The following is a 13,672-nucleotide window of genomic DNA, read 5'->3' as shown; positions in this document are numbered from 1 at the left end:
GATAATTCCAAAGGGCTTATACTTAAAAATGCTATCAACTTCCAGAGAAAGAACTGATGGAGTTTGAATGCAGATCAAAGCAAAAAATTTAACTTTCTGAATTTTTCTTTCTTTTCTTTCTTTTTGGTTTGTGTTTTCTTTTGCAACATGGCTAATATGGAAATATGTTTTACATGACCATACACAAATGATCTATATCAAATATCTTGCCTTCTCATGGAGGAGGAGGAGAGGGAGGGAATTTGGAACTCAAAAAATATAAAAAAATGTTGAAAATTGTTTTTACATGTAATTGAGAAAAAAATAAGATAAAAACACTCTTTTAAAAAAGTATATGCTGAATCCAATTATGGAAAATGCACATAGCATGTGGTCAGATGGAGGGCCTATTGGATTTTTGACCAGTATATAGATCTGGGATTGGAATAATGAGATGGGCTCAGAGTTGAAGAGAAGATCAACTGATGTCCTCTGGGAAATTGGGCAGCATTTCAATCATCCTGAACTGATGCAAAAATGTCTTTAATACCAACAATTCCTCCAGTCATGTTACATGGTGGCAGATCATGGAACCCATTGATCATGGAAGAATTCTATTTCCAGGTGAACCAAAAATTAATGGAAAACAAGGGTACATGGAAGCTGCAACGTATAACTGATGCTAACTTGTGTGTGTCTGTGCATGTGCACATGTGTGTGATCCCTGCATGAGTCTATTAAATTCTCTGTGACTCAGGCAACTGCCTGAGACTATAAATTGCAAAATGGTGGCTGCTATGGACTAGTTTCAGGATTTCCTCACCATGAGGTTCCTACATCAATAGAATTCCAGTTGAGGGGGAAAAAGACTAGAAATTGCATGTGAGAAATATTGTATGAGATGGGCAGCCAAGGAACAGGGCATAGGGGATGGAATGCCAGGCTTAGATCTGAAGCTTGAAAAGCCCCCAAAGTCTAAGTTAAGCCTCTTATTCTTCAGAGGAGGAAACAGACCCAGAGAATTTAAATGACTTGCCCAAGATCACACACAGGGAGTGAAACCAGCATTTGAACCTGAGACTTCTGATTTCAGAATCAGTGCTCTTTCTTTTAAGCCATGCAGTCTTCTCAAACCAGACTTTTACTGCCTATCCTGTTCTGGTGTGGAGAGCACTGGCTTTGGAGTCAGAGGATCTATGTTTCAATCCTTTCCCTTTTACTCTGTGTAACCTTGTACAAGTCTCTAGGCCTCAGTTTCCTGATCTACAAAGTGAGAAGGTTGTACTATTCACTCATGGATCTTCCAGCTCTGAATTAATGATCCTTCCTGGAAGCCCTTCCCTCGACAAGCTACAATTAATGTCCTTACCCTCTCTAATCCTTAGTCCCTTCATCTATAAAATTGGGATAATGATAGCACCTACATCATAGCTTCATTGTGAAGTTCAGATGATAAAGGACTTTGCAAAATCTCAAAGCTCTTTATAAATGTGATCTTTTATTAATGCTCATTGCCCTGAGTTATGGAAAGGATCAGAGGAAGGCCCCACCTATAGAGTATTTTGGGGAGGATCTAAATGAGAATTCCATAGGATAGAAAGCAGAGAAGGAATTCCACTTTACAATAGTGGAGAATTGCTAACATTTATATAGCTATCTGATATTTACATTATCTGTTATATGCCAGTCTCTGCATTAAAGGGTTTATAAATATTACATCATTTGATTCTCACAACAACCCTAGGAAGTAGGTTTTACAGTTATCCCCATTTTACAGATGGGGAAATTGAAGCAAGCAGAGGTTAAGTGACTTATCCAGGGTCACATAGCCAGTAAGTATTTGAAGCTAGATTTGAATTTTCCTGATTCCAGGCTGGTACTCTAACCACTGTACCACCTACCTACCCTAGGCAGGTCCTAGGAATTCAATGGTGAAAAAACTAACTCAGTTGATGCCTTAAAAAGTATAAAATCTCATAGGCAGGTGAGACATAAATACAATTAACTACAAAGCACATGACAAAATGATCCAAGGGATGTCACCCAGAGTGATCTGGGATGTTTAAATAGGGATGGGATCACTGTATGCCAGGGCTACTAGTGACAGTGTCATGGAGGCAGCAGGGCTGGAGCTAGGTGCTATGGGAGGAGGATTTGAATTTGAAGGCAGAGAGGAGAGTGGCAGGAAACCCTCATTTCCTTGAACTCATTCTCTAAAGTTAGGATTTTCACTCTCTGTTCTATTGAAATAGCCCTTCTTTCAATAGTTCATTCACCCTTTTTGTAAAAAATGCCCAGAACTCAACCCAGTTCTGCAGCTGAGATCTGCCCAGGGTATATGTCAACAGGACCAGCACCTGGTTTCTGCCTTTCTTTGTATCCCCAGATCTCAGCCCAGTTCCTGACACAAGTTCAGTGTTTCATGAATGCCTGATGACTTATGGCTGTTGATTGGAGACCAGGCTTCTATTATTATAGCCTAAGCTCTCTTTAGGTTTTTGAACAGCCATGACATGTTGACTCACATTGAGCCCGTGGTCCCCTCCCAGCTTGGATGTCCCAACTGAAACTCCCCCCAGGTCTTTTTCACAGGAAAAAGCTGTTCTGGCTGCTCTGTCCCCTCCACCCCCACCCCCTACAGTATATGGAAATCATTCTGTCTTTCTTTTCAAGGAGCTTAGCAATTAGTCACTGTCAAAATGGGGACAGAATTCTAGACTTAGTGTGACTCTCATGAGTTAGAAAAAAATGGAACATTGGAGCCAGATAGGACCTCAGAAGTCACCTAGCCCAACCCTTTCATTTTATAAAGGGGAAACTGAGACCCACAGAGAGTGTCCACTTGTTAAGCAGAGGTCACTATTTCATCCAGTAGACTAGAATAAATTATTGTTTCTTTATCAGCTGAGAAGTATTTATGAGATGCTTGCTCTGTGCCAGGAATTGTACCAAGTGTTAGGTTTCAAAGGAAAAAGTGGAAACAACACCTGTCTGCAAGAAACTCAGATTCATGTTTTTCAATTGATTGCTCCCTAAAAGATGTCTGGGAAAAGTCGGTGATAGCTTCCACTACATAGGTCCCTTCACTCACCCTTCTTACCAACCAAATTTGCCATTGCCTTTTTGCTTTTGCTTAAACAGTTTCCTCCCAGTGTGATGAGTTGGAGCTTTCCAAGTGTAGAATGGACTGCTTTGATAGTTAATGGATTCCCCCTCACTGGGAGCGTTAAAACAAAGGATTGGGTGACTACTTGTGGGAGATGTATTTAATGATTACTTTTTAATTTTTTTCTTATTGAATCACTCTAGATCCTCGGTATAAACCCAATTTGAGTATAACAAATTATTTAAGGCTTTTTTGCTAGAATATCTGGGAAATATTTTAATCAAAATTCATTACTGATATTGATTTATAGTTCTCTTGTTTTGCTTTATCTTTCCCTGGTTTAGGCATTCGGACTATATTCATCTCATCAAAAGAGTTCGGTAGAGTATCTTCTTTCCCAGTTTTTGAAAATAATTTGTTAGTGTAGGCAAGGTACATTTCAGAGGGTACTCTTCAGGTATGGGATATACTAGATCACTTCTGGTGTCCCCTCCAATTCGGATATCTCGGGTTTTCTGTGAATTCTCCCTCTCCCTGAGCTATTCTTATCCACTTCTGCCCCATCCTACAAAGTCCAGCCTAAATGCTGCTTTCTGAATCCAATCTTTTTGATCCTCTTCTCTCGAAGTGATCTTGCCTTCCTGCAAATTCCTGCACCACTTGGCCTTACTTATTGGGCTGCCCTATCGGGTTTTGTGTTAGTGCCTGCTGTTCTTCTCCTCCCTAAAGTCATGTAAGCTTCTTGAAAGCAAGGACTGCTTCCTTCCTTTTTGTATCCTTCACAAATCCAAACAACAGGCCCTTCACCCCCTCCCCCAGAACAGGTGATTAAATAAATAGGCAGCAAATGAGGTGAATTGAAATCAACAAGTGAGTGAGCAAGTCTTTATTAACTGCCTATGGTGTGCCAGGTGCTAGGGATACAAAGCCATCCTCCTAGAGCTTATTTTCTACTGAATTTAATTGCATTAAATTAATTTCAGGTCCAGAGGTGACTATGAGGAGGTAAACAAGCTGAATAATGTTTGGGAAATTGGGCAGTGAAGTCAATGATATCAGTGTGGCAAAAAGTTGATATTTTCAACACGAAGATTCTTCCAGTGATGTTCTATGACTGCCAATCATGGAGCACCATGATGTCCAAAGTTCCAGATTATGGGTAACCAAAAAGCAATGGAAAAACTCCTGGTAGAGACAAATAATTCATAGCATATTATCAGCAATGATGACTTGTGCTCAAGAAAATGGCCTCGGCGATCTCATCATGGGCACTGATGATACCAGAAGAGGAAACAGGGCTGTCATGTACCATGAATGAGAGACAACAGATGGAGAGTCCAAGTGACGCACATGTATGTAGACAGGGATAGAAGCTGGTCCTATGATTTCGAACACATAGGAAATGCAGAGTGAGGAAGCTCCCTGGAGCAGTGTAGAAGGGCACCCTCTCTGCAACTTACGTATAGTCTGAAAGAATTGTGTAGCACACCAAGTGGTCGTGAGAGGCAGAGCTTGAACTCAGGGATTTTGGATTTTTTCTAATCACTATTTCATACTGCCTTTTAGCTCTAGTGGTCACAAAATACTGAAAACCCAGGGGAAGGGCTCTAGAATGTGCCTGATTTGTGGTCAAGTCTTCTGATCTGGATGGACCAGCTGACACATATGGTACCTTGACTTCAACATAGAGACGTCATTTTGGTCTTCAAGTACAAATGGCAACCCAGCCAACCAGGTACATGTTTAACAAGTGGGCTTTCTGGGAAAAAAGTTTATCTATAGGTAATATATATTTTATACGTAAAGTGTCTATTATGTGTATTTACATATATATATATGTGCAAAGTCTATATTATATATTTATCCACATATAAATATGTATTATATACACACACTTTTAAGTTTAATCTGCATTATCAACATTTTCTCCATCACTTTCTTATGTCTAAATAATCAATGAAACAATAAACCAGGACCTAATTTGTAGCACTTGCTGATTTCTAGCATAAATGCTCACATTGAACATTTAACAATTGGCTTTCATGAGCCGGCATGAACAGACTTCAGCATATCCCTGGTATCATCCATGGAGATTATACGGAAAGACAAGAACAAGAATCTATCAACATGTATTTATTAAATGTCTACTGTGTGCCAGGCACTGTGCTGGGGACAGGGAAAACAAGTACAAAGAATCAAACATTCCCTATTCACAAAGAGCCCACTAGCCAACATACATTTATTAAACACCATTCAGTGCCAGGCATTGTGCTAATCCCTAGCGATGCAAAGAAAGGTAAAAACAAGGACCCTGCCCTCAAGAAGCTCACAGTCTAACGAGGGATACAATGTGTAACTAACTACATACACTCAAGATCTTTACAGAATAAATGGAAACGTGCTTCTCGGACGAGAAGGCATAGAGTGCTTCCAATGGGGATCTATTTGAAAGGCTGTCTACACCCAAGAAAGTGCAGCTCTTGATGTTTCAAGGTGTTGAACATCACGTGGTTAATGATGGCGGACTTGTAATGGATAGGAAAGGGAATTAGGATCCTTGACCCATTGGGTGAGAGTGAGAAGCGAGCTTAAAGGGGCTTAGAGGAGGAAGCTGAAGACTGGAAGAGATTTGTGCAAGCTAAGCCAGTACTACTTACTAGTAGTAGTGGGCACAGGTGAGCTTCAGACCCAGGTCCTTTATCTTGACCTGCTCCACTTCTGATCTAGACCAGTTCTATTCTCTTTAGCAGCTGGTGGTGCACAGGACAGAGGACTGGTCCTGGAGTTAAGAAGACCTGGCTTCAAATCCAGCTTCCGACACACACACTTGGGCGAGTCACTTAACCTCTGTCTGCCTGAGTTTCCTCAACCGTGAAGTGGCAATAATAACAGCATCCAGGCCCTAGGGTCGTTGTGAGGCTCAAGTAAGGTGATATTTGTAAAGCATGCCCAGCACAATGCATGGCACAAAGTAGGCACTTTGAGTCTTTCCTCTGCCTCCCAATGAGGGCTCTCAGGTAGCTTTAGAAACCTGGTTTGTACTGTTTCATTCTTAACAACTGGGCTCTCCTGGAAAAAAAATTATCTACAATTATATATTTTATTTGTAAAGTATATATATATATATATATATATATTATATATATATATATATATACATATATATATATATATACACACACACACACACACACATATATACATATATGTACACACACACTTCTAAGTTTTAAGTCACTTTGGCTTTCATTTTGCACCTGGAGGATGCATGTCATGCTATATTTAACTGCCTTATAGCCAAATACATAGCTGACTATGGGAGGGTGGGAGATGTGAGTTGGTAGTGTGCTTCATGTAGCAAGATGTGAGTTTGAATGCCACCTCAGACACTCGTGGTTTTTGAGATTCCAGGCTAATTGTTTAACCTCTCTACACCTCAGTTTCCTTTTCTACAAAATGGACAGAATCAGAAATGTAGAGGATTGTCTTATGGCTCAGACGATATCATGTATGTGAAGGGTTTTACAGATCTGAAAGAGCTACATAAATATGAGTTATGTGTTTATAGAACTATTCCCAATCCTTCCCCCCCAGCACACCCCCACTCATTGCTGGCTTTGGAAGTTTGGGATCAATGAGTTGGAGCTGGAGAATAGAAGGGGTTTAAATGCTGTTTGTTTGTTTTGTGAAAGAGAAACCTCAAATACCCAATTCCAGAAAGAGGTGCAGACAGAGAACTATCCAAATACAGAGAACTGAATAAGTTAAAAGATTCAGAAAGCAAATAATATGCTTCATTTACAGGGCTGAGCTGCTCCTGTGCTGTGCCAGGTCTAGATGGTGGCAGGAATGGCAATGACCTTCTTAGGGTATGCTGGACCAATTCTCATGATCACTGCTTATCTGGTCAAGCTACTAGGTGCAGCCTGCCATGATTACTTCCTTACTTTTTCCTGTCCTGTCTGTAGCCCAGTAGAAAATGTACTCCTCTGCTCCGCACAGTGGGAAAGCCCAGCCCCAAGGCCAGGACAATAGGATCAATGAAGTTCAGTCATCATCCCCCCTCATATCCTAAGAATGTTTTAAACCTTTTCAAAACACCATGGCAACTCCTGATGTGAAGAATGGACTTGGAGGACTTTTAAGGACTGAATAAATGCCAATCATAATTGGCATTGTCTTAACAGAGGCAGCAGGTATACTGGAGGAAGGGTGGCCTCAGAGCCGGGAAGATCTGAGCTCAAGGCTTGCTTCTACTGCATGCTGACTGTGTGACCTTGGACAAGTCAATCAACCTCTCAGTGCTCTAGGTGACTATACAAGTCCAAATATTGCAGAAGAGCAGCCCCCCTTCCTTGATAGAAGGAATTTCCTCATCTGGGAATGTTGTTGTCGTTAGGTAGTTTAGTCACTTCCACTCTTTGTGAACCCATTTAGTGGGTGTTCTCGGCAAAGATACTGGAGCGGCTCACCATTTCCTTCTCCAGGGTCCCCATTTTGCAACTGAGGAAACTGAAGCAAACAGAGGTTAAGTGACTTGCTCAGGGTCACACAGCTTGTAAGCATCTGAGAGTTTTAATCCTTTTATCAATTAATCAGGAAATAGTCATTAAGTGCCTACTATGTGCCAGGCACTTTGCTAAGCGCTGGAAATACAAAAAGAGGCAAAAGACAGTCTCCACTCTCAAGGAGCTCACAGCCTAATGTGGGAGACAATTTTATGTGCTGGACCTCTTTGGCAATCAGTCAACTGGAGCCTATGGACCCCCTTCTTAGAATCATGCCATTAAATACGTAAATCAAATGTATAGGTGTCCAAAGGAACCCCATTTTATTGAACTACAGTTATTAAATCATTACAAAGATGTTCATCGGACCTAGGTGAAGAAGACCTGATGTAACGGAAAGACATTGGGCTTGGCGTCAAGCTCATTGGCTTAAACCTTGGCTCTGTCACTTATGACCTGTTTGACCCCCTAAACCCCCAGAATCCTCCTCTGTAAAATGAAGGGGTAAACCCTTACTCTCTAATTCCATTGAAAATGCATAGTTCCTTCTCTCAGGGAGCCCATAGTATCCCTGGGGAGACAAAATATGTTCCCCTGACAACTTTTCTTGTTGGTTTGTTTTATTTGTTTTTGAGACTTGGTCTCCCTTTTTGACTCACGCTAGAAGTACAGCAGACATTGGTCCCTCACAGCTGCTCATTAGCATGAACGCTCTGACCTGATCTGCTTGTGCTAGACCAGTTTGATCCTCTCTGGGCAGCCTGATGGCCCCCTTCTCTTGGGGACTGCCCATATTGGTGCTGTACCTGCTATGGATCCTCTGTTGGCTTTAGCCAGGCTGTAGAATTCCTGAGCTTCAAGGGTTCCACATACCTTGGCCTCTCTGGTTGCACGAACTATAGGCACCATGTCTGAGGCCACAAGAAAAATTAAGGCAAAAGATGTCAGGAAGCAGTAAGTGGCTAGATGCCAGGGGATCAGCTGAATCAGAGCTTCTTCTGGGCTGGAGTGGTCAGAGTGGACCCCTGGAGCAAGCAGATGGGCTTTAAAGTAGAAATGACATCTAGAGAGGAGGAAATGAGAGAAATGCAAAGGGATTTGGAGTGGCTGGGGATGTGAAGGGGAAGGTATCATGAGTAAAGATTCAGAAATGGAAATTCATGAAGTCTTCATTGACAAACAGACCTTTTCCACTGGCTTTAGATGGTCAGAATGACTCATGTAAGTGACTAGCGGGTGATAAGGCTGAAATCAGCACCAGACTATGGAGACTCAGTCAGGCTCAGGAATTTGACCTTTCTCCATGGAGGTGACAGGGAGCCACTGAGGGTGCCTGAGCAGGGGAATAGCCTAGTGAAATAATATTTAGATGAGAGTTATCTGGGCAGACTTCCAGTAAAGTCTTAGCTATGTACTCGACAAGGCTATTTAGTTCAATGGATAGCTATTCATGAGGCATGTGCTATGGTGGTCCATGGGGTCACGAAGAGTTGGACATGACTGAACCCATACCAATGCTATGTACAAAGCACCATGCTAAGAGCCAGTGACACAAAGACATGAATGAATGAGACAGTTCCTACCTTCAAGGAGTTTACATTCTACTTATCCAGGGAAGTAGATAGATATGAAGTAATTTGATGAGGCACAGCCTTGCTAACCAATAACAAAGAATCCCACTAGAAAGCCTTGAAAGAAGTGGTATAGGTGAGGGTGGGAGTATACTCCAAGAATGGTAGACGGCTTATTTAAAGGCAGAAGATGTCACTTCCCAAGTGGGGAACAGCCAATAGGTTAGTTAGTTAAGTAGAAAACAATAGAAACAAGGGCCACTGAACCACACATGAGGTGCCCTATGGGCTGTGTATTGGCTTAGAAAACCACATAGTAACATTATGTATGTTCTATTATATTTTTATTGATTTTTTTTGGTTAAATATTTCCCAATTATATTTTAGTCTAGTTTGGTAGTCCACAGGAGCATTGATGGCCAACTTTGGTGTAGTGGATAGGAATCAGGAAGACCTAGGTTCAAAACCAGCCTCAGATGCTTGCTAGCTGTGTGAATTTGGGCAAATCACTTAACCTCTTGGTGCCTCAGTTTCATTATCTGTAAAATAAAGGGGCTGGCCTCAGTGGCCTCTGAGGTCCCTTCCAGCTGTCAATCTGTGATCCTATGATGGGTTATAAATCGGGGGTGGGGGTGGGGATGGGTTGCTCAAGGGAACCCGGCATTGGCTCAGATTGGTGTGACTCTTGAGAAAGACTGCTCTGAGTCATCTTCCTAAAGAGAAAAATCACCAAATACGGCCTCTCCCCCACTTTTTCACCACCTATTTCCAGCAGTGCAATTCGAGGAAATTAAGGTCCTGAGAATCTCACTGCTCTGCCCGGTTGGAATGACAGACAGCAAGAGAACTTTCTGCTTCAGCTCCATCGCATCCCCCTCCAAATAAAAAAGTCTGCCGGAGATATAAATATTTAAAAACAGGAGCTAGACTGAGAGGGTTCGCTTTCACCGCTCTTGAGTTGGCAAGCTCTGCACCCACCCACCAGATAGCATTTGATTCCGTGTAAATTCAATGGCACTTCTGGGTAGCACATCCCAACTCCTAACGCTCAGAAAAGGGAAAATGACGGCGACCCCTGCAAACTATTTTTGTAATCTGCAACTGAGACGGGGCTGGGTTGTGAATGCCAGATTGAATAGAGATTTGAGAAATTTCAATGTTGGGTGGGTGGTGGTGGTATTTTTTTTCCTGCTGTTAGGTAATTTTTGTTTCTAGCTGTAAAGTTTCCCCCCCCACCCCGATATCTTCCAGTAGGAGGCCAGACCCCTATTCTTGTCCCACAGGAGTATTATTTTTTTTAACGGCTCTCTTGGCAGAGCTGGCCAAGCGGAATGCCCATCCACGGATGGATGGGTGCCATGCACGCTGCTTTTCTTTGTTTCTTCCATGTGCCAGGCTCCCAAACTGCTGCAGATATTGGGAAAGGGGCAAAGGACCAAGGCTTTTCATTCTCCCCTTTGGACAAATCCAGGGGGAGTGGATAGGAAATTGTGAGAAATCAAATAGGTTGATAGAATGAGCTTCACAATTGAGATTTCTGTAATTTGGGGTGGATTAGGGGACATTAATGAGGACTTTGAGAGCATTTGAGAATAAAGCGAGATGGACTCTAATCATGGAAAATCCACTCGCTGAATCGTCTCTGCTCTTACCCACCCCCACCCCCACCCGTGTCTCCCTTCTCCAGCTCATTTGATTTTTGAGTCTGCTCTTCTTACCCAAAATCATTTCCTGTCTTTCCCCTTGCTCTCCAGAATGTCTTTCTCTCTCTGCTCTGTCCTCAGAGTGCCTCTTCTAGCTTGCTCAGGACTCACAAGAGTTAATAGGCAGAAGAGGGAGGAAAAAAAAAAACAACCCAACAACCCAGTTGCATTAAAGCCTGGGGCCTGTCACCTCTTCTTGGCAATTACATTGCTAATGGCTGAGTCCCAAGCAAAGTGGCAAAGAATATCTCTTCTCACGTTCCCAACTCACAGTGCATTCCCAAATACCAGATGGTGTTTTTGGACTCCATTTCACTATGTTTGATATGACAATACTTTTGTATAATGTTAAATTATATATAACAATTGCAAATAGCCGAGATCAGAACAACTCAGAAATGGAAAATTAGACACAAGGAGGAAAGATAGAAACTAAAGACTGGGGACTTTCATCTGCCCCCATTGTGTCCTGTTTCCCTGGGATTTTCTTTTAATCTGAAGAAGATTGGCAGGGGGATTGGGGAGGGGCGAGTAGTGCAGCCTGGCCCTTGCAATGGAATTGTCCCAAACAGGGACCATCTCTTCGACAGAATTTGGTGGACAATGTTACAAAGTTGCCAGACATGCAGGTGATGGGTACAGGATGGTACAAAGGGTGAAGAAAGTGAAAGTAAATGAAGAGGGACTGACCCCATCCCCCATCTATATAAAGTTATTGGAAACTACATGGAAACAGGGGAGGAAGGGTGTTAAGATGAAAAGACCTGTTCCTACCCCCTAGGTCACTTCAGGTATCCTTTGGATTCGGTGACATCAGAGGGCTGGGCAGATGTCTGACAAACGCTTATCCTGAACAGTACCAAGAAATGCCGAGCTGAATATGTTCAGGGAAGGTTTCCCTAGCTATGAGCTGTATGGATTAATAAGATAAGGGTCAGGGAATGAGTTCATGCCACAGAAATATCTCTGAAAGTTCAGCCTTAAAAAAAAATATGGCTCCACTAAAGTATCTCTGTTCCTCCCCCACTTCCAGTCTAAATGGGGGAGAATTAATTCGATTTCCATTTTTTAGCTGTTCAACAGTGGGTAGCTAGCTCCTCAGCCTCTTTCCCCATCTTTCAAACGGGCCTTATCTCTATGTTGCAGGAATTGCTGATTCTAGCCCAGAGCAAATGCATTACAGCCAAGTGATAAACTGCTCAAAATTAGTCTTAAATGGAGAAACAAAACAAAACAAAACAAAACAAAACTGAAAAGCTCTGATCACAGCTTCCTGAATGGGGATGGGGGATGGGGCTGCCCGAGAACAGCAGGGCAGGAGGAAGCTGCTGGGCCTCTCCTTCTTCACTCGGCTGTGTGACTACTCCCTGCCAGAGTCTGCCATTAGAACCCAGGCTACCCAAATGCCTTGCTGGGAATTGATGCCTCTCTGTTTTTCAGGGAACGTCTGAGTCGTTGATTCTCAAGCCCATATCCCCAATCTGCTAGAGCTGAACCGGCCCCTACTCACCCCCCCTACTCTGGCCTTGGCCATTCGCTTATACTCCCATCATGGAGCAAACCCTTCCTTCACAGAAAACTCTCCCGGCTCCAGTGACTTCTACATAATTAACAATAACTTGTGGCAATGCAATGGGAGAATCCCTTTAATGGGCGGCGATGGGCGAATGTATAGCCCATCTTTCTTTGTCATTTGAGAAAAGGGGCCCCATGCAGGGCTGCTGGTTGCTGAGTGATGCTTTGTTGTCTCTACCAGACAGTTGCATAGTACCAGCTGCATTGGCAGGTAGCCGGCAGTGCGAGGAGATCGCTGCCAAACTATGCTATACAAAGGAAGCAGTGCCAGAGAAAGAGGGACCTTTGGGCAGGGTGACCTTTGGCCCTCTGAGCCAGCATGGATCCCATATTCATCACTTGCAAACAATTGCATCTTTCATTCCACCACAAACTATGATTAGAAAGGGCCCTATTTAGGATGGGGAGGATGCCTTGAGAGTTCCCAGCAATGGGATGTTTGGAATTTTTCCCCCTCCTGTTTCTATTGGTGACAATATTTTCCTTAACCTGGAGCAGGATGAGGTAAATAATTATCTGGGAAAATACAAAAAGAGTCAGCAAACTGCCTTGATGGTATAGCAAGAGAAATTTGGGGAAACGTCATTTGGGTTACAAAGATCTTGTGCCTTTTGCAGTCATAAGACTGGAGGCTCCACGGTAGAATGTATCGATCCAGCATTCAATCAACAAGCAGTTATTAGGCATTTGTTGTGTCCCAGGCACCGTACTAAAGTCTGGGATTACAAAGACAAAGCAAAAACAGCCCACTGAGAGCACATTCTAAGAAAGGAGACAGAATACAACAACAGGCATATAAGAAATTCACATGCAGGGGAGTGGATGCAAGAAAACCACTTTTGTCACTATCCGCAGCTCGAGGGCTGGGAATGTCCTTTTGCATAAAGGAACAGCAACTAATCAATAGAATTTATTAAGCGCTTAATGTGTATCAGACACTATATTTAGAGTTGGGGATATTAAGAAAAAGTGACAATAACTCCTGCCCCCAAGGAGCTTCTATTCTAAGTAAAGGACTAGACTTGGAGCCAGGAAGACCAGGGTTCAACCACCAGGCAATGACAATTGTCCACTGTGTGTGCAAGGACCATGGGCAAGTCACTTCCCTAAGGCTCAGGTTACTCATCTATTAAACAGAAATAACACAGTTGTGATCTATTAGATTGTAAGCTCCTTGAAAGCAGGGATTTTCCTTGTTTTTATTTGTATTTGTATCTCCAGCAAATAATA

The sequence above is a fragment of the Phascolarctos cinereus genome, unplaced genomic scaffold, assembly GCF_003287225.1.
Source record: "Phascolarctos cinereus isolate Bilbo 61053 unplaced genomic scaffold, phaCin_HiC Scaffold_5;HRSCAF=322, whole genome shotgun sequence".
Classification (NCBI taxonomy): Eukaryota; Metazoa; Chordata; class Mammalia; order Diprotodontia; family Phascolarctidae; genus Phascolarctos; species Phascolarctos cinereus.
Note: the sequence above shows the minus strand (reverse complement) of the source record.